Below are 27,859 nucleotides of genomic sequence, written 5' to 3' on the forward strand. Positions count from 1 at the left end.
GTTTAAATCCTGTTTAATCCTGACCCGTTTAATCCCGTCCTATCTAACCCAGACCTGTTTGCCCCTGTTCAGACCTATTTTTTGCTACATTCATACCAGGTCCTTTCAGAATGGATTGATGTTGCTTAATATAATTTACTCTTTACACATATTTTGTGCACTTGTGTATTTGCGATCAGCATTGAAGAGAAGTAGATCTGCATTAGGTTCGCAACAAGAAGCCACTTTCATATGTAGGTTTGCCTGGTACATTGCTTGACACGAAGATGAACACAATTTTCGGCATAAATTGATTAGCACTACCAACACTGATGTGATACATTATGAACAAGTTTTGTATGACCCACGAGTACGTTCTCTATGTATGACCTACAAGAAAATGCACCCTGAAGAAGATTGTACCTCCTTTTCATATTTATACTACAAGCATGCAAATGTAATTCTTGCTAGTTTAGTATATGTTCGATTACTTGTACTCGTCTTAATGCAGTGCTTCTTGCTGTAATGGTTTGTACACAAATCCACAGTAAAGTGTAATTTTGGGGTGAAAAATGTCAGGCAAAGTATTGGCATGTACTTGTAAGTGAAAAAGACAAGTATACTTTACGTAGGTATTTCTGTACACCCACTTGAGCTTTCATTAAGCCTGAAGTCCTCCGGCCTAAATAAAAGCATGTCATAAATGTCTCAAGCACTGTTTATTGGACCTTCTAACGGTATTTCGATGCATCCAGTCTGCCGAGAGAAGACCGCTGGAGTGGGTTGCTTGGGTGCGAGCGAGCAGGGCACCTGAAAAAGTAAAGCCAATAATTTATCTTGACTCATGCAACAGGTTAGCACATAGGCAAATTTGCCTATGTTCTCACAAATAAGAAAGGTTCAGCATTCCGGTTATAGAAGATAACGAATACATCTTATTGAAAAATATGTGGTTTCATGCACTGCCTATGTTTCAAGGGAACATGGATTACTGTGGGAGAATAAGCTGCCATAATTAGCAGGAGATTGAAGCAAGTCTTATAGGAAAAAGATGGACACATCGTTTGATTAACAATAATTACTAGTATTGAAGCAACAGAATACAAACATGAAATACCTTTAAAAACAACACCGACAGGTTGAGATAATAAATTATTCAGAAACTAAACCCGTCTGCCAGCAAAATACCGTAGTGTACTGGCTTTGACTTTGCGCTGCTCAGGCAGAGGGCATGAGATTGAATCCCAGCCACAATGGCTGCATTTAGATGGCAGAGAAATGCCAAAACCCCTATGTAAGGTCTATTGGGTACATGTTAAAGGAGACTAGGGATCCCGCCAACTTGAAGTTATAAAAACCGGGGTAAATTTCGAGATAAGTAAACTCACAAAAGTAGAAGGCCCTGGCCATGCGAAGACCATATAAAGCCTTTTAAGGTAGGTGACAGCAGCCGCTAAATATCTTGCAAAAGCGAAATATAGCAGAAGCGGTATTTTTCCGTAGATCACTTTTGCAAGGTATTTTACAATTTGACACCCGACATGTTGGGCATCTACGGGCAACAGCAATTCTGGCACAGATCATAGCAAACACTGTTGCACCTAGGTATACATAGACACATAGGTATAGGTACAGTCGCCGACTGATTTTCCGGACATGATTACTCGGTCTGCTTCACGGCACCGCCATTCTCCCCATGGACCATAATATATAACAACTTCCGAAAATTAGGACGCCTTGCAACCTCTCGTCTGATTTTTCGGACACTCCTTGAGCCAACTTGATCGAGAGCACCATGCACAGACTCTCACCGTGGCATGGTTCTACTTGCTGAACGCCATTTTTGTTTTGAACGAAGCCTCCTTGGTGCCCCACGAAGTGGCGCTACTACAAATCCCTGCTCATCATCATCGTTTCTGCCTGGTTTGTAGCTACAGCAGTTCCGGTCTCAGCTTAGTATGCGATGCCAAGACAATCCAGCAGCTGATTTGTTTGTTTCTTCGTGCACGACGCTGCAAGTAGGCCAGGTTTTTTGTTTGTGCAACTGATGTCGGCGTGACGATGTTTGACGAAGCAAGATGGGCCAATTCATTTCACTAATATTTAAAATAGCTACCTGTAAGCACCACCTACCTTTCAACAACATTTGCAAAGCAAAAAACCTCATCCTGAAAATCTGCACACGAAGACATCGGTAGCATCATCAGCGTGGGGCCTCAAGATAATTCGGCAAGCCAAGAAATTACTGACAGCACGAGTGCAATCATGCCAACAGGAAATCTGTGGCTGAATAATGCACCTTCTACCACTTGGCAGACAGTGCATTTTCGCAAGGCCCTAACTACGGCAGATCATTGTTAAGGAGTTCCTGAATGCACAACTCTATGCCATTTTCCCGCTGACTCTAGGGAAGCACCTCTGCACAGTTGCAAGAAAAAAAGCTAGATGCCCCAAGAGAAATGAGCCCACTCAAGCCATGGAAGTTATGTTTACCTTGTCTTCCTACAACTACTCTAAACCTAGGACTGCTGTTTTGCACAAGGGAACAAACGTCAACATTGGTGCCTCGCCCAACACAAGTGGTCTGCGCCGTAGAAGGTGCCATCAGTCAGCCCACAGATGAGGCCCACACCAGTGCTGTCAGTGTGCTGTACAAATTGCAGAAGCACAGCCTACAAGCTTGTCTGCCTTAGTGTGATCGCAATAATGAACGAAAACCAACGAATCAAGTTTGTTTCGTGCTGAGAACAGTTGCCTCATGCTGGATTTTCCTACAATTCTTTCTAAGCACAGATAATGCTTCGTTTGTTGTGTAGGCATGTAAATAATGAAAAGGCCTGCATCACTATCTCTGAAAAAAATAATGTAAGAAAGCACGTACAGTACACAGGTGCAGTGTCTATCACATACTATTTCATGCAGTAGAGGCTACATCGGATAAACCGGCAAATGTATAAATGACTGGCAGCGTGACCAAGCAAACTTGATGTGTGGGTCAGTGAGCAGTGGTAGTGCACTACTCTCGGTGCACATGCACCTATGTTTAAAAGCTGCTTGATCGTGACAAAATAAAAAGACAAAAGCGCTGGAGAGATATCTGAAACTTTTCTTATATGTATGACGAGGAACCTAGCACTAGCTCCCCATGCAGAGAATTACTAGACAGTGAGACTGCTTCTTATCATTGTAAAACAAGTGTCACACTCACCATGTGATGCGTCCTTTTCGTTTCTGTGCGAACAATATGTATTCAGACCTATTCTCCCCCTTTCACCTTTTGCACAATATTACTGTGCGAGCTATAATACTGAACTGTTAGTAGCACTCTGTCCTGTTGCCTCCTTTCTTTCCTTGTGAATTGTGTGCTAAATACGGCTTTTTTTGGTGAAAGAGTGCTAGTTTAACGCATAAACTAGCGCCGTGGCACTTTGCAATAAAGGAATGTTATAATTCTCTAAAAATATGTCCATGCAGAACAGTGTCAAAAGAACACTTTAAAGAAAGAACATGAGTGTATCTATCATAAAGACCAATCCTTGTCTTTTTCCTTAACATAATTTTCAATACCGATATTGAAGTACAAGCTCACCGTATTATATCACCTTGTCAATGAAGCAAGGCACAATGGCGCCCAACTGTCACGGGACCAACTTGGATGTGGAGATCAGCGCAGATCAGCAACATAGCATGGTCTGCTTACACTTCTTCTCCAGGTCCAGCCACACCTATAGCAGCTATAAAACAAGTGAGCTTAGAATAACAAGCGAAAGAATATAAAAAGTGGCAGTGAACAAAGCAACTTTCGGTAGGCATAAATAGGATCGCATTGCTGACATTATGCACATAAGTAACTTCATTTTGAGCAACAAAGCATCCAATTTAAGAAACATTATATGTATGAGCTATCTATGTGAGAAAGATTAATCGAACGCCCTCTATTTGCTACACCCCTCCCCTTATGCATGGATGTCTCCCTGACTGAGTGAGCTGGGCTGATCCCAGGTATACTGTAAGTAAAGGGTGTCACTTGGTGGGCCAATCTCGATACCATTGCATGACTTGTACAATAATTTTAATGTGTATTGTAATGCTGGCCATCCTGCAGGCACTGCAACATTATAGCACCCATAAGGCTAATGGTATTACCTGATAAGGTTAAATAATAAGTGTCCCCAGAAGCATAACTCGGCATGTATACTCGGAGGCCATTATTATAAGAGAAGCAATAGCAGAGGCGAAGCTCTATCCTGTGCCATATGCAAAATGGCCGAGCACGCCCAGCTTTTGGTTACATTCTCACTTGTGACCACTGCAACAGGCTGACTGACATGCGTAACCAGCAGTTTGTAGGACCATATTTTCATAACCTGCATTTTTTTTTTATATCTGAAGAGATCAGCTTCAAGCTCCATGCTGCGCTGCACTCGAGAAGCATTATAAACTGGCAACATTTAAATGCTATGCTGCATGGTTTGTTGCATGCTTTAGGAATTTACTTACTTATTGTACACATAGCTCATAGTCTCCAGTTGGAGTATTGCATGAGGTGGCAAGAAAACAAATTCTGAACTAACAAGGAGAACATTCAACAAAACAAGTCAGACCAAAGAAAAAAAATAACATACTCTCATAATGGGACTATGTATCTGGCAGCTAGCTTATAAAAAAGACAATTAGGATTGTTTTACTACTGGTAGCGCTTTAGGGGATGGAATGTAGAATTCCAAGCATCATACACTTTTAAGCCACCTTTCGTGGTTTTTTGTTTTGAAGTCCTATTCTCTGTACTATTATAGAAATGAATAGCCCCTCCAAAATAAAACAAAGAAAACATGTAATGCACAGTAATGTAACACAATAATGTAATGCACAACAGTGAATACTCAGAAAAATGTAATTAAGAACATGGAGTCTATGTGGGCACAGATGTTAGATGTCTACATGAAAGCATAATAATAAAGGTGGGCAGAGCATTTATGCTATTGTCGGGCAACCTGCTGCAAGACATACAGGTAAAAGGATATGCATGCCTCACAACACAGTCCCTAAAAATATATGTCACAATACAGTGAGTAGGTATATCATGCTTATCTACAATAGCTCCTAATTATATTTATTTCAGAGGGGGCTACCTATGAACCTTGATCAAACTGAAGGTGGGCCAAATTCTAAATATACGATTCAAGTAGACAGAAAAGGGACGTTATGAATATGACATCTACAGCAAAAGTGTTGTACATTATTGTTGTACATTATGTCATACCTGCCAACCTGTGAACATAATATTTTGTAAAAATGCTGCAGACACTAAATTCTTTGTTGGGGACATAACACACATTATTTTAAAGCTTGCTCTCAGCACCCCCATTGTTGCATACACACACACATTATTAATAAAGGGAAAATCGCACATCCACCCACTCGTAGCAATTGCTACAAAAGAAACCCGTACGGATTCCTCGAAAGGAAAGCCTCATAGTTGAAAAAAAGAAACCGTCCAGGTCCGGGACTCAAACCCGGGACCTACGTCTTTCCGGGACAGCCGCTTTACAATCTAAGATAACCAGGCGGCTAGCAGATGGCCGGGCGAATTCGAATTTGTCGACAACATGAAGCAAAGGCAAGGGTGTGACGTAATAGTTCTGCGGAAACGCGCAAGGTGTAGAGAGGTAATTAATAAAGGGGAAAAAAATATTACGTCAAACCCTTGCCTTTGCTTCGTGTTGTCAACTAATTCGACTTCGCCCTGCCATGTGCTAGCCACCTGGTTATCTCAGATGGTACAGTGGCTGCCTCGGAAAGGTGGTAGTCCCGGGACTAGTCCCGGACCAGGACGAATTTTTCTTCAACTGTGCAGCTTTCCTTTTGAGGAACACATACGGGTTTCCTTTGTAGCAAATGCTACGATGTCTGATTTTCACTTTAATAAAAACTTCTCTCCACCTCGTGTGTTTGCGCAGAACTATTACGTCACACACACATTATCAACCATTATTTACCTTGTCGTGCAGCACAAAAAGCAGCAGTGAACTTGAAACCAGTAACTGACAACTTTGTTTTTTCTTTAGATTACAGAGCTTTTACAGCGTGTATGCTGCTGCCGCTTTACGCTGCTTCATGAATTTATCTGACCAAACTTCCCTAAAGCAAGTGCCCCTCTGATGTTCTCGTTAGAGATATTGCATCGCTAATAATAAACCATTACAAGTACCATTACAATTAATTTTTACGTGCATTTTAACAATGTCATGCCCTTAATCTCTCAACAGATTTAAAATATCTTAACCAACACAACTTCATTGTCTTTCTAAAGTGACATCCATAAAATTGTAAAATGAGCCCACATTTGTAAACCCACGGAAAATTCAGGAGAGTTTCCAAACATGGATGATACCAACAAAATCTGCAGCTCGTGTACGTGGCAGCAACTGCTTTGCACACACCTTGTCACAGCATGCACATCAGGTACTTTGCCGTGCTGTTGAGGCTGCAGAAGTGCCGCAGGTGCATATCTGGAGGTGCCTCTGGTTCACAAAATCTTGCCATCCCTAAACAATAATAAATGCTTAATTTATTGTAATCTCTGCTGAAACTGCAAACTTGTGATATAAAAAGATCACGTCATATTTTGAAAAAAGTCTCATACAACCAGTTACATGAAGCTGCAACTGGTTGTGCAAATATCTGACCGTAACATCACAGGCGGTTAAATAACACGTAAATCGAACTGTAGCAAACATGAATCTACTATGAAAAGGTTCACACAAACGTACAGCTGTATAACGTGAAATGTGAATTGTACTATCAAAAAATTCCTTAGGACATGAAAAGCGTTCCAAAACCTAATTTGTTTATGCGGCGCAACAAAGCACTGCTCCCAAAGGACGATGCGCTCAAAATTTCAACAGACCACCTCTTTTTCTGGAGAGACAACACAGAAAAGAGAAAGATTTTTCGATTAAAAAGAAACATTGCTTTTGTAATTTCGGCTTCTCTGCAAGATCGGAACCCTTTACAAGTACACGAAAACACACAGGACACTAATACACGTCATCTGACGACACTCTATAAACAGACGAATTTCCATACAAGCTGAAAATCTGGCCATGCGTCGACGAAGAAATCGGGTGCTATCTCGCGCAGCTGTTAGCTGTGAAGACGACACATCGACGTACTACTTCTGGAAATGCCTATACCATTTCTCAATGAAAAATTATGTACACAAGCAGTAACTTTCTTTGCTTGAATTTTTGTGCCCATTTAGATCAAAGAACCACCCGCGCTAGCGTGCTTCATAGGTGAAAGTAAATAAACCACAGATAGAGCTGTTGGTAACATGAATACGTTTTAGGGCAATTTCCATGGAACTTTTTGCTAAATGTGCACTGCGACATGAAGAACAACCATTTGAAAAGCACATTTATAATTCTTGCTGCTTTACTCATTCGGATTCGGTTGTTGTACGGATCTTGCGATACGTACAAGAACGCACACTTCACGAACCATAGACAGGAAGAATGCGCGCAAGCGCCGCACTTACCTTTCTAGGCGTACTTGGAAAACGCTCCTTTTAGCGTCACAGGTGCCGCGGCATCGACTGCACCAACGGTCCTTCCGGCGCACACACTGTTGAATTGCGGATCAACTACAGGACGTAAGAGCACAATTTTCACCAAATTCTTCCGTACAGTGTGACACGATGCGAGAGTGCCAGAGGAGATCCTTTTCGTGAGCCCGGAACAAAGAAAGTGGCGAAGGCTCATACCTTCGACATCGGCGCACCACACGAAGGATACTGCGGGCTACATTACGCGGTCCCAGGGGTTTTGTGATTCTCAATGAATACAAAATGCACCACAATTACTCTCGGCACAGCGTACATACGATTAAACAGCTGCATCGGACGGCGTCAATGCAGCGCGCACTCACATGTAGCTAAGGCAGAAGACGGCAAAATAATATCACCTGTAACTTTACCGGCGCTACCTGTGCTGCCATCTGTAGGCCGCCACCGAAAGCGACCGTGCTTTCGGTGATCTCATGGATGGTGACGGCGTTGTATTTCGATGTTATGCGAGTCGTACAGCGTCTTGTACGACGTGTTTCAGCAACGTTGCTTTTAATGAAGAGGACGGCAATGTGCGCATACGCCTTATAGACGTCTCACCCACTTGAATAACACAACAGGAAATTTTCAGTCTGTCGTATTTTGGGACGTTGTGACTGTCGTTCTGTTCTCTGTAGTGTGACGTCTTGTAGTCGAAAATTCTGTAGCTTCTGATCAATATATTTGATTAAAAATTGACAGAGACCTCTTCAAGGATAAGAAAAATTATTAATACAAAAAAAGAAAGTAGAAAAAAAAAAAGCTTTCGCGCAGGATTCGAACTGCGGACCTCACGATTCCGAGACAAGCATCTTACCACCGCACCACGCCAAACACACCCGCACCTCTACTAGGCCAGCAATATAAATCTTTTTCTGAGTTGCTGCTTACATTTACATTTTAAAAGCCAAGATGCGCTTTCACTTCACCGCGTCAACTGCCGCATCTCTATATGCGCAAAAGTGTTGTTACCATCGACAGGTACATCGTGGAATGCTAGAACATCAATTTTGCTGTACCGATATCCATATTTAATAAGAAATTCAGAAATAGACAACGGTGACCGGGGACACTGCAGGTTGTTACTGCTAATTTCGACAGTTGTCTCTTGCTCTTTACAGTTTTGAGCTCGCATATAATTCGTGCGTTCAATGCAAAATAGCTACATAAACACTCGTGGGTGAGTCTTGATCCGGACAGTATACTGGCTTCTCACGGCAGCGCTGTACCAGATTAATGAGACCCGAGCGAGAAAGCTTTTCACGCAACTTTGTGGAACAATCCAAAACTTCTTTTCCGCTTCGCATAAGCTTGTGCAATATTTCTGGGAAATTAACTAATGTGTCAGTGTAACCGCAAATGTAAGTCCACAGGACTGTGTGCCCCATCTTACCAAATAAAACAAAGCGGATACGCAGCCATTCCCGCAGATGGTATGATTTTGATCAGCGGCCGATTTTGAGGAGGCCGGTAGCGCGTTGCTGGTGCCGCGTCGTCACGGCACAATTATAACAATTGGCCACGTCGACTTTAATACCGGTGTCGGTGCTATCAGTATTGCCGGCTTCAGAGAAGCACGATTGAATACCGCGCAAGAGAAAAGTACAGTGTACACCACCGATGCGAAGCTGACATTTTAAAGGGCCGCGACGGAAAGTGCTTCTGTTGCGACTTCAGAACTCTTGGCCGTCGCGACCGAATGTTTCTGTTGCGACGTCAGAATTGCTGTCGTAACGTCAGAAATGTCTGTCGCAGCTACAGAAACGTTAGGAACTTCTGTCGTACAACAGAAATTTCTGTATTTGCAGCAGGAGTTCCTGTTGTCTTTTTCAACTGGGCAGGACCGGGAATCGGTTTGAAATTCGCAGCTAGCATATCGCAGTTTGGTCTGTGAATGTTCCGAGGTGTTCACGCAATTTCTGCAGAGCTTGATAATGGCCCAATTTAGCACTAGGGGTTAAATTGTCAGGATGTCGAACAATAAAAAAGCTCCTCCCCAGTTATATTCAAGCATTAAACTGGTATGCATGATGCCATCCAGTATAGTTGCCAGAAACCTTCAGATTAAACCAGCTTTTGTCACAAACAGGCGACCCTATATGGTGCCACTGCGTCCAGTATAAGCTAGTTTAGTTGCAAACAGGGCCCCTGTTAAGACCCATTTCTGCGTGAACTGGTCATGCCTATACCTGCTTGCATGCCAAACGGGACCCCGTTCAGACCTGTTCGTGTGTGAACTGGTCCTGTTTATACCTCTTTGCGTGCCAAACGGGACCCCGTTCAGACCTGTTCGTGTGTAAACTGGTCCAGTTTATACCTGTTTGCATGCCAAACGGGACCCCGTTCAAACCTGTTCATGTGTAAACTGGTCCAGTTTATACCTGTTTGCATGCCAAACGGGACCCCGTTCAAACCTGTTCATGTGTAAACTGGTCCTGTTTATACCTGTTTGTTGCAGAACAGGTCCCTGTTAGAACCAGTTTAAACCTGTATAACCCAGTTTGAATTTAAATAGGATTTTCCAATAGGGTAGTTAACCGTTCAGACTGGTCGCGCGTAACATCATTACATGACGCTGAACCCTCTTAGAATGAGCTATCTGGCATAATTAAAACTTGTATATCCTCAGCAACAAAAATAGTTAAGTGCCCTAAACATTTTGCCTCCCCTTTAAACCCTTGGCTTACACCAGGATTCTTGAAGAGCATGCGCAAGAACGAAAATATGTATCGTAAATGCAAAAATAGACCATTTAACCAATGTCTTAAGCTTCGGTGCAAGAAGTTTTGCCCCTTACTTACATATCTACTTAAACAAGCAAAGAAAGCTTACTATGAAAATGTAATAAATCAAACCGGGAACGATTCCCGGAAACAATGGCAGACACTTATTGCGTTTCTTAATAAGAATTTTGCTAGGAATCAAATAACGAAAATTCAAGAAAAAGACTGCAAACTTACAAACCCTGAAGATATTGCATGCGCATTCAGCAACTTTTTTGCTACTGTGCCTGATATCCCTGGCGGTAATGACACTCACATGTCGCGCTTGTCACAACAATCATTTCATCTCTTCCCAACTACACCCAGTGAAGTTCGCGCAACAATTATGCATCTTAAAAATTGCAGTCCTGGTTTAGGTTCCATATGCTCGTATCATATCAAAGAAATTGTTGACAGCATTTGTGAAGCTTGCAGTCACGTTGTCAATTTATTTTTAAAACTGCCGTTTTTCCCAGTGACTTGAAAAGGTTTAAAATAATTCCTCTGCACAAAAAACGAGACGTCACCTTACTAGCAAACTAGAGGCCTATATCCATCTTGCCCTGTTTCATTAAAGTAATAGGAAAACTATTAGTACAGCGCCTATCTAACAACTTGGACAAGTTCCAATTATTAACGCCAAGACAGTTTGGTTTTCGTGCTGGATATTCTACTAACCTAGCTTTAATCATCCTCACTGACAAGATCAAAGCGGAAATTGATGGGGGCCGATTCGTAGGATCTGTATTTATCTATTACTCGAAAGCATTCGATTCCATTAATCGCAACATTCTCTTTACTTAACTCAGCGCATATGGCATAACAGGTCTATCTTTGGAGCTACTGCGAAGCTATTTATACGACAGACACCAAAAGGTTTGCATTTCAGGAGTGCTGTCTGACACAAAAATAATTAACACTCTCGTTCCACAGTGATCCATACTCGGTCCCCTCTTATTTCTAATCTTCATTAATGATTTCCCAAACTGCCTAACTTCTACAGAATGTCTTTTGTACGCGGACGACACCACTATTTGAGCCTCCCATAACGACATTTTTGCGCTAACTGAGCTTTTAAATGATGAACTAAATAACGTCAGTAGTTGGTGCAAAAAAATAAGTTGCTAATAACCCCCAGAAAACAAAGTTTGTGGTTTTTAGTTGACACAGTAAACCTCGACATAACCCTCTACCAGTGTACATAGCTTCTCACCCAATATTACCCTCTAATGAGTGCTCATTTTTAGGTGTTCAATTAGACTCATTTCTAAAGTTTAATTTGCATGTCAGCTTCATAAAAAAGAAAGCTGCCTGTGGTATCAGGGTGCTTTTAAAGGCCGGACAGTACTTTCAAAAGCACACTCTCCTGACATTGTATTATGCCTTCATTTATAGCCACTTAAATTACTGTATCAGTTCTGGGGGTCTTACATATCGCTGTCATATAGCTCCCTTGCAGCAGATCCAAAATAACGCTGTCCGTATCATCGCTTCAGCTCCTTATAACGCTCGGGTTACCCTCATCTTCACTGAGTTAAGTATCCTCATAATAAATAAAATTATCTGGTACAACCACGGCATCGTTATTTACCGCCTTCTTAAAAAGCCACAATTACATTATGTCATTGGCAGGAATAGTCTTGACAAAATAACCTTTTACTTCCAAAATCACGCAGCAGCTATGGCAAACTAGCTGTTGGGTTTGCTAGTGTCAAAATGTGCAATAATTTACCTACTCACGTGAAATCCTCACCTACAGTATCGTCATACCAACGTTCCCTGAGAGCTTATATTAATACCCTGTAAACTGCATCCATTCTTAGAAGTATTTTTATGTTCCTTATTATGTAATTTATTTTATGCTGTGATGTGTTGCCATAGGTTTTATTACTTTAACACTGTGAAAATTGTGTAATCCATTCTTTGTTTATAATCGCAACTGACGCCTTTTTATTTATATATTATTATGTAACTAAGAGCAAGACGTCCCGTTGCAGTTTCTAACTGTGGGACCTCTTTCTGTATAACTTCTACTGCATATATGTAGCACTAATGAATGAAGCAATAAACTTAATCTTTAACTTGAATGTGTACTTCAACGCTTATGAAGGGGCTTGACTCTGGCAAATGCTTCTGGTGATGTAAGAAATGCAAAATAAAGTTATTTGATTGATTCAAATAATATCTGAGGTTCATTCAACATTATCAAGAACTAACCAAATTCACATAAAGCAGACTACGCCGAACGTATCAGAGTGAGATTATAAACAGCGCCATGTGGCACGACAATATTGGATCATAATGAAACTACACACAAGCCCAGGCGATAATGCATCATCACACGCTCTAAAAAAAGTTCACTGCGTTAAGGAAAAGCCTGTTGGTAAGGTGTACCAACTCACATTTCCGTAATTATAAATCGGAAAATATGGGAAAACTTCAGTTAAGTAATGCACAAAGTCTGCTCTATCGCGTAGCATTTGCAGAGAGCAATGCTGATTCTCCGTAATTTATAAAGAGGTACAAATGACAGACATGGACACAAGACATGTCAGAGTCCATGAATGCCTGAAATTCTTCAATGTTGTAATGGAAATTTCTAACACAGATAACCACGCTTTAATGAACGAGCGTGCAACAAGACAACGCCCGCCACTTCAAGACACATAGTAAGCGCCAGCCTTCCTTACTTATAGTCTTGTTCTTAGTGGCACTCACTGGCCCAGTGGGCAGCAGCGCTTTTTTTTTCGCTATGGAATTAAGACTGTACTCGACTTGAAGACATGAGACCTGTCTGTCCATATTTACTTGTGTGATGAAGCGGCAGACAAATTTGAATTGAGGGTTGTAGAGAAACAAACGGGTAAAAATAATTGAGCTCACAAAATTTGTTTTTTCAAATTTTCGTACTGATTCTGGTAAAATAAAGAAAATTTATCGCATCGTAAATAGAAAAAAATAGTTTTTCTGAATATATTTCTTTTATTAAACATAGTATTTCGTTTTATGATTTATTCTCGCAGTTACTTTCTACAGAGCTATAGGCATATACACGTGCTGCATGTGATGACTGTGTCGAATATTGACTGGCACATGCATGACATACTAACACATCGATCACCTGGAAATTTGCAGCTCTACGTGTTCCTACGTCTCAGGCAGATTACTATACTTGGCCTGTAGATATTCGCAGCTACTCCATGCATTCCGTGCATGCGGCTAAAAACGGACGTATATGTGAATTTTAATTATACAAAGGCGACATCTATTCTAGAAAAAAGAAGATCTCTTGTGGTTTCCCTAATACAGAAAGAAAGTGTACATTTTATTGGTGTGATCGCGGCACTCGAACTGGTGGCGGAGTTTGTACCGTGAACTCATTACTTCTGCTATTCCTGTCGTATCTCCCTTCGAACTACTTCGTTTCTGCAACTGTCTCCAGCCTAAAGACGGTCTTTTGTGCTTGCTACCGACCCCTTGGCCATCCTTCCAGTTTTCCTTAGAATTGCACAACGCTCTGCACAAGCTGCAGGTTCGACACCGGTAGCACGCCAATTTCTGGTGGGTGACTTTAACTTCAGAGGCATTTCTTGGGCCGAGCCTCAACGTCATGTTACTTCCGATTCCTCGGAATGTACTCCTTACATAAACGCTTGTTCAGAACCTTCGCTACTCATTACATCCGAAATCGGTTGACATTGGCGTATGATATGACGTCGGGAGGATAAAATCGGCAGGAGCAAAGTCCGCTTTGTTTTCGTAACGCTAAGTGTGCTGTGAACACTCTTAAGAATAAATGAGTAGCACGGCTGTCTACAAGTTTAGCTGTTACGTTTTGTGGCAAGCAGCCATTATATCGTAGATATAAGACGCGAATTAAAATTTGGGGCGAGAAGCATCTCATAGAACTTAAGTTTACGGGACGAAGGGATGTCATGACACTTGCTTCCTAGAGTAACTAAGCATGCGGGTCGCATGCGCAGGCATCACCATATCTTTATTTGTAGCATAATTAGTTAAATAACCAAACGATCGAAAGGTAAATTGAAACGGCAGAGCACAAACTTGGCACCCGCTGTGGTTGCCCAGTGACTATGGTGTTGGGCTGCTGAGCACGCAGGTCGCAGGATCGAATCCTGGCCACGGCGCCCGCCTTTCGGTGTGGGCGAAATGCAAAATCACTCGTGTACTTAGATTTAGGTGCACGCTAAAGAACCCCAGGTGGTCAAAATTTCCTGAGTCCTCCACTACGGCGTGCATCATAATCAGGAAGTGGTTTTGGCACGTAAAATCCCATAATTTCATTTCACAAACTTGACGTTGACTGCCACATGTCAGTCATTACAACAAGCAAGCCAATATACTTATATTACAGCGTACGGAAAGGGAACAGGAACAGAACAAAACAAGATAAAACTTGGCCGCCATAAACTCAGTGAAAATAATTGTGCTTTCTTGTCGCGAAAAGATGAGAGCGCATGGTCTATCCACAGGGTTTTAAATTACCGCGCACTCTGTACACTACAATATTTCAAGGCCCACCTTTTCAAAATAAGGACGCCTAACCGTGATTATATCAATGAGCACCAAAATGTTAAGCTGCCCTCCAAGGTCTTCCATCATTCATCACTACCTACCGAGCTTATTATGCCACCCATGTATCGCTCTTCATGGATTTATCATAAACAGAAACACATTTTACTTTTCCTTCATACCGCACACATCTAATGCTTAGAAACACTCAACCCTCGACATCATTTCGCTCTGATCATTCTCTTTTCTCGCCATTCTTTATCAACGCACCAACATTATGATAAGCCTGCTTAATCATCTCATGCATCTCTCCTCCCCACCGCTTTTTCTTTTTAGACGTGACACAATGCCTGATGATTATGTTGCTTTATTCCCGTTCTTTTTTTCTTTTTTATCCTTTTCCAATATTTCTTTTACGTTTATATTTTCGCGCTCATAATGTATAACATGCTGTGTTTATTTCAGTTATGTTCTGTTATTTTTTGTTTTAGTTTCATTCTCTCATATTTCATTTCAAATTTATAATTTGTCGCCAATACTGTTTAATGCTGCACGTTCCATTCTTTTTTTCCTAAATTTATATATTGTCACCCACTCCCCACTGCAATGCCTCAGCGATTGAATGTATTGAAAATAAATAAATTAATAAAAAATTATGCAGGTCTCACGCACTGTGGAAATCACGTAAGCGAAGCTTTCCGTGCTGGATGTTTTGGGTGATGATAATAAGCGGTGATGATGACGGCTAAAGCCTAATTTCTTCAACGTTTAGGCTAACACGAGAGTGGTGAGTTGATGTGAAACGTTACCTTGCGTGCACCATTCCTGTTGGTTTGCGTAGTACACAAAACACACAGGGAGAGGTGTTTGCTTGAGGCGTTGTTCTGCGCCATATTTTATAACCTCTGAGAGAGTGGAGCGTTGTCATTTCCTCACACGGCACACCTCATTGTGGCAGAAGTATTAAACTTGAATTGGAATATGGGGCTGTACCTGCCAAAACCGCCCTCGGAATTGTGAGGCAAGCCGTAGTGGAAGACTCCGGATTAATTTTGACCCCGTGACGCTCTTTAACGTGTCCCAAAATCTAAGTGGACGCGCGTTTTCTATTACGCCCCCGTCGAAATGCGGCTGCCGCGATTGAAATCAAACCCACGACCTCGAGCAATGCCATAGCCGCAAAGCTAACGCGGCGGGCACAGAAGTGTTGACTAAACGGTCGACCGCTTCCGTTGTGTCTCCTGCACCCTGCGGTGCGCTTTAATGCGGCTCTGCTTATGCACGCCCCGCCTAAGGTGCCCGCTTGACATATGCGCATGGGGTTTATTTTTCAGGAATAACTGCAACGTACTGCGTGTGAGTGGTGTTAATGGAGAAACGGAAGAGAAAAGTACAGCGCCGTTACTGCCTGTACCGTACCTTGAACATAAGCTTATTATGTTTCCCCGCAACCGCTGTCGTATAGTAGTGGGGTTTCCTTGCCTTCCCACGTCACCTCCCTCTCTCTTGTACGGGAAGTGCCACTTCTCCCTCTGCTTCTTCTCCTCTCCACAGTTCTATTTGCGTCCTGATTTAGGTGCAGGTTAAAGAACCCCAGGTTTTTGAAATTTCCGGAGTTCTCCCCTACAGCGTGCCTCATGATCAGAAAGTAGTTTGGGCACGTAAAACCTAATTATTTTTTTATCAGCGTCCCCTCTCATCTCGCAAGTTAGTAGAAAGGGAAGCGCTGTAGTTTCTGCAATGCTTCTGAGGGGAGTCACGGATAATTCCAGCTGTCAAGCGGCTAATGTGGCGATGGCCAGGGAACTCCAGAGGGCATTGTGCACATTCGACACGGTAGGGTGAAAACGAGTTCATCCTGTCGCCTTTCCTATCTTATTCATGCCTGTCATATATATGGATGGATGGTTGTTATGAGCGTCCCCTTTGGAACGGGGCGGTGCGTTTCGCCACCAAGCTCTTGCTATTATAGTGTCTAATGCTCTACTTAGGTTAAAAAAGAAGCCAAGGAAAAAGCCAATATGAACTCCGACAAGCAAGTTTTCTGACCACCCATTGCGAACTTACCTTTTGTACGCCTCCGTTTTCTGTCATTTCCCGACTTTCCTTCGACCAATCTTCCAATCGCCTCTTACTAATCTCTATTGCGGACATGTTTACTTTTGCCCTGCTCTGGCTGAACACAATGGCTTCAAGGAGGCCAGTGGTGCCTAAATAAACCGCGGGGCAGGCGTCTTCACATTCTAATAAAACGTGCTCCATAGTCTCCCTAGCTTTTACCGCAGCCAGCACATGCTTTTCTTATAGCTCGCTTTATAGGTCCGTGTTCTAAGGCAACCCGATCTCGCTTTGAAAAGTAATGAGCTTCCCTTTGAGTTATCATCAATTGTCTCTTTCCTGATTTCGTTTTTTCCTTTTAATTAGTTATTTCTGGCCGGTTTATTTTCCGTTGCCGCCACCCATGAGATTATTTCAGCCTCTCTGACTTTCCCATTGACGTTCCTTATTGCTGTGTTGCCCACCCTACAGGCCGCATACTTGCTGGTAAGCTTCCTAGTTCTTTTACTCCACTGTGAAACAACGTTTTTCCTGTACAGACACGTCAACACTCTCCCAGCCCATTTACTTTCATCCCTATTCCTCAGTCGTTCTTCATAACGAATCTTACTGTGAGCTTCTCTCACTTCAAAACTCCAGCCCATATCACCCTGCACAGCTTCATATGTAGTCTTCCCGTGAGCGTCCAATGCAACGCGTCCCACTGACCTTTGATACACGCGCTCTGAACCACCCCCCGACGCTGTGTGCGCGACAGCAGCAGCGGGAAAGTCGAAGGAAGAGGCAAAGAAAGCTTCACTTCAAACCTTGCGCTTGACGTAGTTATCGAACTGCCACGCGCCTCCACTGGCTGTTCGGACGCTGCACTTGAAAATGCAACACGAGCCTGCGAGTTGCGTGGCGCCGCCTATGGGGGATCTGAGGAAGCGGTCACGGATCCCTCTTCGTAGAGGTGGCGCTGCACATCAATTCACTTGCAGCTGCATGGCATCCCACGCCACACGTCGATACTGTGTTTGTCCAGCGAGGCGGTGATGAACGTTGATGGATGTGCCGTGTAAGTCTAGCTCGCGATAAGGAGAACTCCTGCTGGTGTCGGTGAAACGATATTGAGCACGATGCGGACGGACGGAGTGAACGGCGTGACTCTCCATCCGTCACGCAGGCCGGACTCAATACGCCCCCATCCAGTACTTGTACATAGCACCTACTTATTTACAATTTCCTTTTCATTCAAACACATGTCTTATGAATCGCCTCTGAATGAAGCCGGTGCTCGTTCTCTCCCGTAGGATTTACATATGAGGTGAAAAGTACTTGCTAAGGAAACTTGAGCAAATTTAACATAATCACCAAATATAATTTTAGTTATTCACTCCACGCAGCGCTGTTTATTAAATAATAGAGTATTTTCAGGCTTCAATTGCGAAATTGTGCTGCCATTGCCAGCATTGGCGAAGTTGTGTATGTTTATCATACATACTGAGGCTTGTGATGTGCGTCCTTAAAATATGTTGTAAAACGATCGGCGCTCGTATCAATTTCACGCACCGGATTCCATAAGGCATACCAGCCCTGTAGACTTGATTCAAAGCTTAGCTATTCCTCTAGGCTCCAGTTGAGAGCTCGCGGTGGGCAGTTAGTAAATGCATATTGCAACTTTCCAGAACTGCTTATTTCAGCGGTGTTTACGTGAATGTCACAATAGCCGCATCGCATTGAAGTGAAAGGCTAGGAAGGTCAATCGCACTGATGGGAAAGGCAGTGGCGCGCGTAAACGCTCGCGTACTACATTGGCCGAGAGTGGAAATCTAAGCTGGCACTGGCGTGCTCTCTCCTTCACTGAACGGCGAATGACGTCTTCGGCTTATGCGTCTACGATAGGGGATGGCGCCACATGTGCGCGCTATCGCATGCACCATCGTACGTACGCGAAGAAATGCGACGCACTAAAGTAAGCTTTCGTGTAAACGAGGCTACAGTGGCTCTACACTGGTTACTTGACCGGGCGATGTAAGCGCAATCTCGCGAGGACAAAAACAATAAGCGCAAGTAACCTACTTCTACATCATTCTAACAGCAATTCGAAAAACAAATTTAGCAACCGTTCCAGCGTCAATATCATATCAGGTACATTGCCATACATATTAAGAGATCAATACTTTTCTTAGGGTTTCGCGAAACTCAATTTGCCTAGTAGTATTTGCTGTCATGTCATACCTTCGCTTAAGGTAATGCTGAACCATTTTGATTCGTCCGAAAAGCGCATCTCCACTGAGCCATGCACAAAGTTTCCTTCAAGTTAATAGTCTTTCATACTTGTATAAACGGCTATTTGTGTAGAGCATCTGGCAATCACTTTAAGCAACTTTATAATGAAACGTGCATTTTAATTTTCTTTCGGACTTGCTCAGCAAGCAATCACTGTCATATTAAAGGATAGCATCATTAGCCTTCCTGTCGACAAGATGTCTGAAGACAAAGTGCATACCAGAGCCTTCAGCAGGCTTTGGTTGGCCTTTGCAGGTCAATGCATACGCACATTTCAACCTCGATTTCAGTCAGTCATGGGTAGCGACACGGAGGGCCAATTCAAATGAAAGCTGTGCGTTTTGGGAAACAGGGTTCTAACCGCATCTCTGGGGGCCGCCCAAGCTGCCAGTCGAAATCAAATTCTGGCTTCTCGGTTGGGTCCGTCGACATATTTATCGATGGGCCAGCCTCGTTACGACATGCCACTAAAAAGAACGGTGACATCGTCTTGTTCTGACACCGGTCGATTCAATTTTCTGATACAACTGATTCATGCTCTCACCCTAAGATTACTGAAGCTCGGCCGTGTTTGGAGAACGCAACAGTAGAGCGCGCGCGCACGCGATAGGGGCTGCAGTCGCCCTCATCGACACTGGGGCCGCAGTTTGACTTCTTTGTCTCAAACTTTGCCGTTTACTCAGAAAGGTTACGACGCCAGTGTCAAACGTGTCACTTCGTATTGTCAGCGCAAACCGCATCACGCCTGTGGCTACGTGTTGTGCTCGCGTTGTGATTAACGGCCTACTCTGCGTCGTCGAATTTTCGGTATTCTATTAATTTTTAGTGCTGTACTTTGGTACCGCCGATAAGGTAGTCGTTGACTGTTCTCGTGCTGAAGTGGAACTTCAGCGATTTGCGGCGTCCCACTTCTTGACGCTCACGAAGCTGAAGATGAAGTATTTGTTGCACAAGACGTTGCCATAGCACCGCACTCCTCTGCCCTTTTACGCGCACTTTTTACGCCGTCTGTAATATTCGTCCCTCGCAAATGTTCCCCGCGGCCTTTTCCTCTTTTAGAAGTTTGTGATGGCGTCAGCACACTGCCTGTATCCAACAAATTGTAGCGTGCCCTCACTTTGCTTCGTGGGGAATGCGTTGGCAACGTTGAGTGCGTCGACCCTGCTGCCATCATTGTCATGCCAACAGATTCCGTCACCACTCACGGGGTTGCCGGAATGACATGTAAGCCCGCGCAAGAGCAGACTTCGAGCGTTGTTCTAAACCGCTCCATCGCCGACATGTTCTTTATTTCCCAACACGCCCAGCTTCTACGCCTTCTCCACCGTGTTCCGTTATTCTTTTCACTGCTAGCATGTTTTCTTGGGCAGCATGTCACCGCATCGATACTGCTACCAATGTACTACTGAAACAAAGATCATACCATGTGTCCGTGACAGAGCGCCTTGTTAACAATGGCCAAGTAGCCGACATGCTCAATCGAGGTGTCATCCAGTCTTGAAATAGCTCCTTGTCATGCCCAGTTGTTCTTGCTAAGAAGCATGGGTCGATTCGTTTGTACGGCATTTACCGTTGACTTAACAAAATAACTCGCAAATATATTTACGCTTTACTGAGAACTGACCACGCCTTTGACTGCCATCAAGGTGCGAAGTTGTTGTCTTCTATGGACTTACGCAGCGGCTATTGGCAAGTCCCCATCGCAATAGATGACCAACCTAAAATGGCCTTTGTAACAACAGATGGTCCACATGAATTTTGTGTCACTCCTTTCGAGCTTTGCAATGCACGCGTAATAAACGTATGATGGACAACCTTTTGCGTGGTCTCAAGTGTAAAACGTGCATCTGCTGCTTAGACGTGCTTTTTTTTCACCCGATTTTCCCACCCATGTCTGTAGGTTAGAGGAAGCGTTACGTGCCTAACTGACGCCGGCCTTCAGCGTAACCTAAAGATATGCAGCTTTGGTGCAAATCAACTGACCATCCTTGGTTATGTGGTGCCTAAAGATGGTATTCTTCCTGACGCTGCTAAAGTCCGCGCAGTTGCTGATTTTCCGTAGCATTTCTCGATAAAAAAACTTCGCAACTTCCTTGGCCTCTGTTCCTACTTTCGCCGCTGCATTCGCAATTTTGCGTCTATAACGCTCCAATGAATCAGCTTCTACAGAGCGACTCGAACAATTACGCGTGGTCGCCCGCCTGTGACGATGTCTTGCAAGAGTTGCATCGTCTACTAACCTTGCCGCCAATACTGCGTCGCATCGGCCCTGCAGCTCGGACCAAAGTTCACACCAACACCAGCGCTATTGGACTCGGCGCTGTGCTAGCGCAGCAAAAATCTGGCTTCGACGAGTACTTCGTTAAACACGCAAGCCGCGTCCTCACCAAAGCAGAGATGAATTATTCCGTTAGGGAAAATTGATTTTTGGTCATCATCATGGCACTTGGTAAATTTAGACCTCACCTCTATGACCGTATTTTCGGCGCAGTTACAGACCACCATGCACTTTGTTGGCTCTCCGCGTTGAAGGACCCCTCAGGCCGATTAGCTCGCAGGGCTTTGAGGTTGCAATACTTCGACACGCGCTTTGTCCACCGGTCTGGCCGCCGCCACACCGATGCCGACGCGTATCTCACTTTTGCCCCTGTCAACCGAAGGCGCTGCCTGGGTGCCTGAGGTCGACAAAGTGTTTTCGTTCCCAGCAGGCCGCGGCATAGCTTCGGAGCAACGCAATTATGCCTTTAGTGGCGCTATTGTACGCCTCCTTTCAGAACCATCGACTCTTCTCGAATTTTGCGCGATCAAGCCTTTCTCTTGGAGGTGCGGGATGGCCTTCTCTATCGTCGGAACTACCTATCTGATAGGACCCCAAGTGGTGGCTGGTCATACCTCTACATCTTCGTGGTGAAATATGTCCTGCCTTCCACGCTGACACACAGTGTGCGAATGCGGGTGTCTTCGAAACGTACGACCGCCTTCGCTACAGGTTTTATTAGCGTGGCATGTACACCTTTGTGTACAAATTCATTCCATCATGCCCTCAGTGACGACGCCACAAGGCTCCGTGCTGAGAAGGGGTCCAAACCCCTTTCCAGCACGGCATCCGGAAACGGCTAAATAGCCGTCGCCATTGACCACTTCACAAGATACGCAGGCACCGCCACTCTGCCTGCTGCCACAGCCTGTTATATAGCATCCTTTTTCTTGGGAACTTCATTCTCCGCCTAGGCGCACCTCGCGAACTCTTGCTCGATAGAGTAACTGTGTACCTCTCTGAAGTCGTAAACGCGCTTCTTGTTGAATGTCGCATCGTTCATTGCACCACCACTGCCTACCATCGTCAAACTATTGGCTTGACGAAAACATTCAACCGCACTCTTCGCGACACGCTCTCTAAAATGCGACGCCTCTGATCGCACTGATTGGGACCCCATTTTGCCGTTCATGACTTAAGCCTACGACGCTGCACAACAGGCGACCACATTTTCCCCCATTTATCTTTTTGTGTGGCCGCGAACCTTCAGCCACACTCGGCACCATTCTTCTCTACCGACCCGACTCATCTGAGTGTATGTCTATTCTGAAACTGCCCGCCGCGCCGAGGAGTGCCATCAGCTCGCCCGCTCCGCCACAACCGTTGACCAGCGGCAGCAAAAATTTCTACTTGACGATGACCGCCGACTTTGTCGCTTTCTTCTAAAATCACTTGTACGCCTTTCGATTCCGGCTGTTTCTGCTGGCTCTCCTCTAAGCCTGTCTCCAAATATCAAGGGTCCTACCGTGTTGCAGCGCAGACATCGCCTTTGAACTATATCGTCGAGCCTGTCACGCCATCTACGCTGTCGTGGTCGCGAAACCATCCACGTACATCGCCTTAAGCCATATTACGACCAAGTCCAACTGTGTTCCTCATTAGGTAGGCCCCTTCTTCCGAAGGGGGGAGGGGGGGGGCGAGGCGACTGTAGTGAAGAGAAACGCCTGGTGCTTCAGCCACACCGCCAGTCATCCGGGGAAGTGTGGGTTCGCGATGGCCTGAGCTGGAATGCCTGCTGCTCTCTTGTCCTGTCCTTTGTTCGCATTAGATAACATTCAGTTTGCAGGAGCATAGCATTAGTAAATTTATTAGGTAAACACTAAGGTGCCGTTAATTATGCATACCTGCCAACTCTCCCAAATTTTCGGTAAAGCTTAAGAATTCGGGCACATTGACTGATTTTACGACTAATGCGTTACGTTTAACAAAAAATAAATTGTGTTCGCGAACACTTTTAAAGCATTTGAAAGAGGCAGGAGAGGGCCCAATATTGTGCAAGGTGCATGCAAAATGAATAAATTGTGATGATATCGGTTCCACACTCCTCTGGCAGCGCGAAACGCCATGGAAAGCCAAAAAGGAAAAACAGTGGAAACACGCATGGGTATCAGATGGCAAGATCCTAATGCGCAAGACAGATACCTCGCATGTTCTACATATAACCTGTGACGCTGATCTTGCTCAGGTAGTCTAGAAACATGGCCTTTTCCGTCGAGGAAATCAGTGCTAAGTGGCACGAGAGCGAAAACCTTTCCATTTTTCATTGCAATGTCCGCAGTATAAATAAAAATTTAGACCAACTCACTGTACATTTATCGCAACATTCTTTCCAGTATGATCTTATCGCTGTAACTGAAACCTGGCTTAAGAAAGGAGAAATACCGTACATACCGGGTTACACAACGCTATCTTTACCAAGAGATAGCACCGCACGAGGGGGTGGCGTTGCTCTTTTTATAAAAAACGGCATAGATTATCAACAGCTCTCGGATTCCTCTCTGAGCTCTAATACCACAGAAGCACTTTTTATTCGCCTTAAGACAGACGTCGTAATAGGCGTGGTATATCGTCCGCCAAACACGTGCACAAGTCAGTTCATATCTGATATGGAGTCCATTCTGGTTCCTCTGATGTCTTTTAATAATCAGTTAGCAATAGTTGGTGATTTCAATATCGACTTATCAAAGGATGACTGTCCAGATTATATTTTCTTACTGGAATCGTTCAACCTCAAGAATGTTATCAATGTGCCCACTAGAATTACACATCAGTCTGCAACAATTATTGATCACATCTTATGTAACCGTGATATGGATGCCTGCGCTGGTGTTTGTAACCAAAACATTGCTGATCACTGTTCAACTTTTCTGTTTCTGCCACGGTCGGGTATCGATTGTATTTGCCCTACCCATACCAATGTATTTTCACGGGTGGACTACGCGCATGTCAGGCGTTTGCTCGAATCTATTCATTTCGAAAATCTGTGTCACAGTGACGTTCACACAGAATTTGCTAACTTCGTATCTGCTGTTTCCGATGCAATTACTAAGTCAACACTGAAGTTTTCTCGGCGCAACTACAAACATGCCATATGTCCTTGGATTACTGAGGAAATACTCACAGTATTGAAAAAGAAGGATTCGTACTATAATAAGCTCAAAAACAACAGAACAAATGCTTATTACTTGAAACAGTTTAAGTATTACAGAAACAAATCCGTGGCGCTGATGAGAAAATCAAAGAAATTGTATTATACTAATTTGGTTAATCGTCAAGGAAATGACACAAAGCAAGTATGGAAGATTGTAGGAGAAGTTACGGGAACAGCTAAAAGAAAACAGATTGTTCCTGTCAACTTGTCAATAGAGACTGCTGACCAGTTTAATCAGTTCTTCACAACATACGGTCAGAACAGTGCGCAACCTACTCCCTTAGCTTCAGTGACATCCGACATACCTCGATGTATTAATAATGAATTCAGTTTCTCGAACATTACTAGCGATGAAGTTGCAAGTGTTGTGGCGAACATGCCCACGAATAAAGCGGCCGGGCCAGACGGCATAATGGCTAAGGTAATCAAGGACAACATTGATTTGTTTTGTGTTCCTTTGTGCAGAATATTCAATCATGCGATACACTCTAGCTTATACCCCGATACTTTAAAAGTTGCAAAAGTTGTTCCGATATTTAAAACTGGTGACCCTAACAACCCGTCTAGTTACAGGCCAATATCTGTACTGAGTGTCGTCAATACCATTTTTGAAAAATTAATTGCTTTCCAACTGAAAACCTTTCTTGATGTTAATCATATTATTTGTCCTCAGCAACACGGATTTGTTTCTAGCAGGTCCACGTCCACGGCTGTAGTTACTCTATCACAGCTTATCCTATCTGCTCTTCATAACCATAATGTTGCTGTAAGCGTATTTATAGACATCAAAAAAGCTTTCGACACAGTTTCACACTCCATTCTTTTAATGAAACTGGAAGCATATGGTGTGCGTAGCGGGGCCCTTGAATTCTTTAAAAGTTATCTTTCTTCACGACAGCAGCAAGTTGTCCTCAAACAGTTCAAGTCTGCATACCAAACTGTTACGTGTGGTGTACCCCAGGGGTCAGTTCTGGGACCGCTTTTATTTTCGCTCTTTATTAATGACCTCCCCAATGCAATACAGTGTTCTCAAATTTTGATGTATGCGGATGACACTGCACTTATCTTTACTGGCAACTCACTTGAATCAATAGAAAATCCTATTAACAATGAACTCCAACGTATCTCGACCTGGTTTCGTAATAATCATCTAACTTTAAACACTGAAAAAACTAAATATGTTATTTTTCGTTCAAAACAAAAGTGTATTGAATTAAGTGATTTTTCTATATGTGTTGACAACAATGTTATTGATAGTGTGTCTTCTTTTAAATATTTAGGGGTTATGTTCGACTGCCACTTGTCTTGGAAGGAACAGGTGCACAGTGTGTGTAAAAAGGTTGCGCACGGTTGTTTTACCTTGTCTAAGGCACGGCGGCACTTTCCACCTGCTATTCTTAGATCACTGTATTTTTCATTATGTCACAGTCATCTCAGTTATTGCAGTGAATCATGGGGAATCACATACAAAACGTATTTAACACCATTGCTAAGACTACAAAAACGTGCCTTGAAAACCATGGGATTACCTTCTTCGAATAGTTCTAACAATAACATTTTTGACGCAATGCAAATCATGTCATTCACAACCTTACGCGATTACAAAATAGCTCTTATGGTTAATAATATTATAAATACCAACTACCCCTTACCTCTTGGTGCATTCAGTATTCCCGTCCGCAACACTAGACAAGCCAGCAATGGCAATTTTAACCTTCCTATTTGCCATAATGCGTACGGAGAAAGACGAATAGAATTTACAGGAGCGAAAATTTGGAACTCGTTGCCAATTGAAGTAAAGCAAGCTAGGAATTTCAAACTGACATGCAAGAAACATTTTTTGGGAATGGAAGCAGGGCTACAAAGTTAGTTTCTCTTCAATGTGTTTGTGATTGCTGTCCTATATGTTATTTTGTATTGGACCGCTTACTAGCCTCATTGGCTATCGGTCCAAATATCTGTGTATACATTTTGTTTGTGTTACTCAATAAAGACTTCTTGATTCTTGATTCTGATTCTGATTCTGAAACAGAAGAGTGCTTGCTTCGAACGACTTTATTCAGATAGTCTTCTTGCCACTAAAAGAGTCACTAAGAATCTTTAAAGATCTGTTGCTTGCCAGTATAGTTTTCGTTACATTCACTTGTGCTTGTCGACTTCGCCTAAAGGTTAAAGGTCATTCGAAATTACGGCCATGTTTCTTAAAAGATGTGCGTTCAGGGTGCACTAAAAATGTGTCCTATAAACCTGCTCCATGAGCTCCTCCCCTTTTTGTTTTGCTTGCGTGATTTTTTAAAATTTTGATGTTGATGAAGTTCAAGTTTGTTGTTATTGCATGTACAAGGAACGGGGTTACATATTGTATACAGCATCAAGAGGTTCCAGAGTGAGAAGATGCCAGGGGGACCTCCTATCATTAGTGGTTGCCGAAGAGTATTAGAGCAGCAAATAGAGGGCAAACAAAAAAACAAAACAAAAAAGGAAAAGAAAAACGTCAAGAAATAGATTTCGTACGGAACAAGTAATAATAAATAGAAAACAATTACATAAATATTAAAACAGCGTTATTAAGCAATATCACAATAAATAATCAGAAGGAGGAATATCTAGTAATGTGTAACAAAAAATTTGGCTCTTCTACATATTACCACCAAAGAAAACTACAAACTGTTTTAGAGAAATATGAAGCCTAACGATACAATAATAAAAGTAATGTAAAGAAAATGCAATAATTATTGAAATGTATTTCTGACAAATGAAAAGATGCTTCTGCTAATAGTAATGAATGAGATTACTTAATATTAACAGGGATGCGATTCCAAAGTGAAATGCCATAGAAGCGAAGCGTAAATTTTTCATAGTTGCATCTGAATTTAGGTAAGAGAAGATTATCGCGTTCTGAAAACTTAGTTTATTTTTGTTCTTGTGGTTATCAAAAGAAAGGTTGTCTAATGATAGTTCACGATAGAACTTTTGATAGAACAGCTGTTCAATGGGTAAAACATTAAGATGTGGATAGAGAGGTAAAGAATGGCAACGGAATAAGGTAAAAGACATTAATTTTATTGTCTGATTTTGAAGACGTTCAAGTGGTTTGCGATGAATGGCATATGTATTACTCCATAAATATAAACAGTATGATAAATGACTATTATTATAAGCATTATACAATGATCTAATCA

At 43.0% G+C, this 27,859-nt stretch overlaps 1 protein-coding gene and 1 long non-coding RNA gene across 10 annotated transcripts in view; both read right to left on the reverse strand.

Annotated features, from left to right (window-relative positions):
- LOC135907090 (Kv channel-interacting protein 4-like) overlaps window positions 1-27,859 on the reverse strand; it is a 431,449-nt gene that overhangs the window by 253,898 nt on the left and 149,692 nt on the right. The gene's annotated exons all lie outside the window — the stretch shown is intronic.
- On the reverse strand, window positions 680-8,146 carry LOC139047611 (uncharacterized). 2 transcript variants are annotated; one of them, XR_011507258.1, is made up of 4 exons: window positions 7,520-8,146; window positions 6,423-6,527; window positions 3,582-3,713; window positions 680-789 (listed from the first exon to the last, which is right to left on the reverse strand). It is a non-coding gene; the product is annotated as an uncharacterized lncRNA (long non-coding RNA). The 2 variants fall into 2 exon arrangements; XR_011507257.1 differs by having other exon boundaries at window positions 3,569-3,713; window positions 7,520-8,144.

The sequence above is a fragment of the Dermacentor albipictus genome, chromosome 7 (assembly GCF_038994185.2).
Source record: "Dermacentor albipictus isolate Rhodes 1998 colony chromosome 7, USDA_Dalb.pri_finalv2, whole genome shotgun sequence".
Classification (NCBI taxonomy): domain Eukaryota; kingdom Metazoa; phylum Arthropoda; class Arachnida; order Ixodida; family Ixodidae; genus Dermacentor; species Dermacentor albipictus.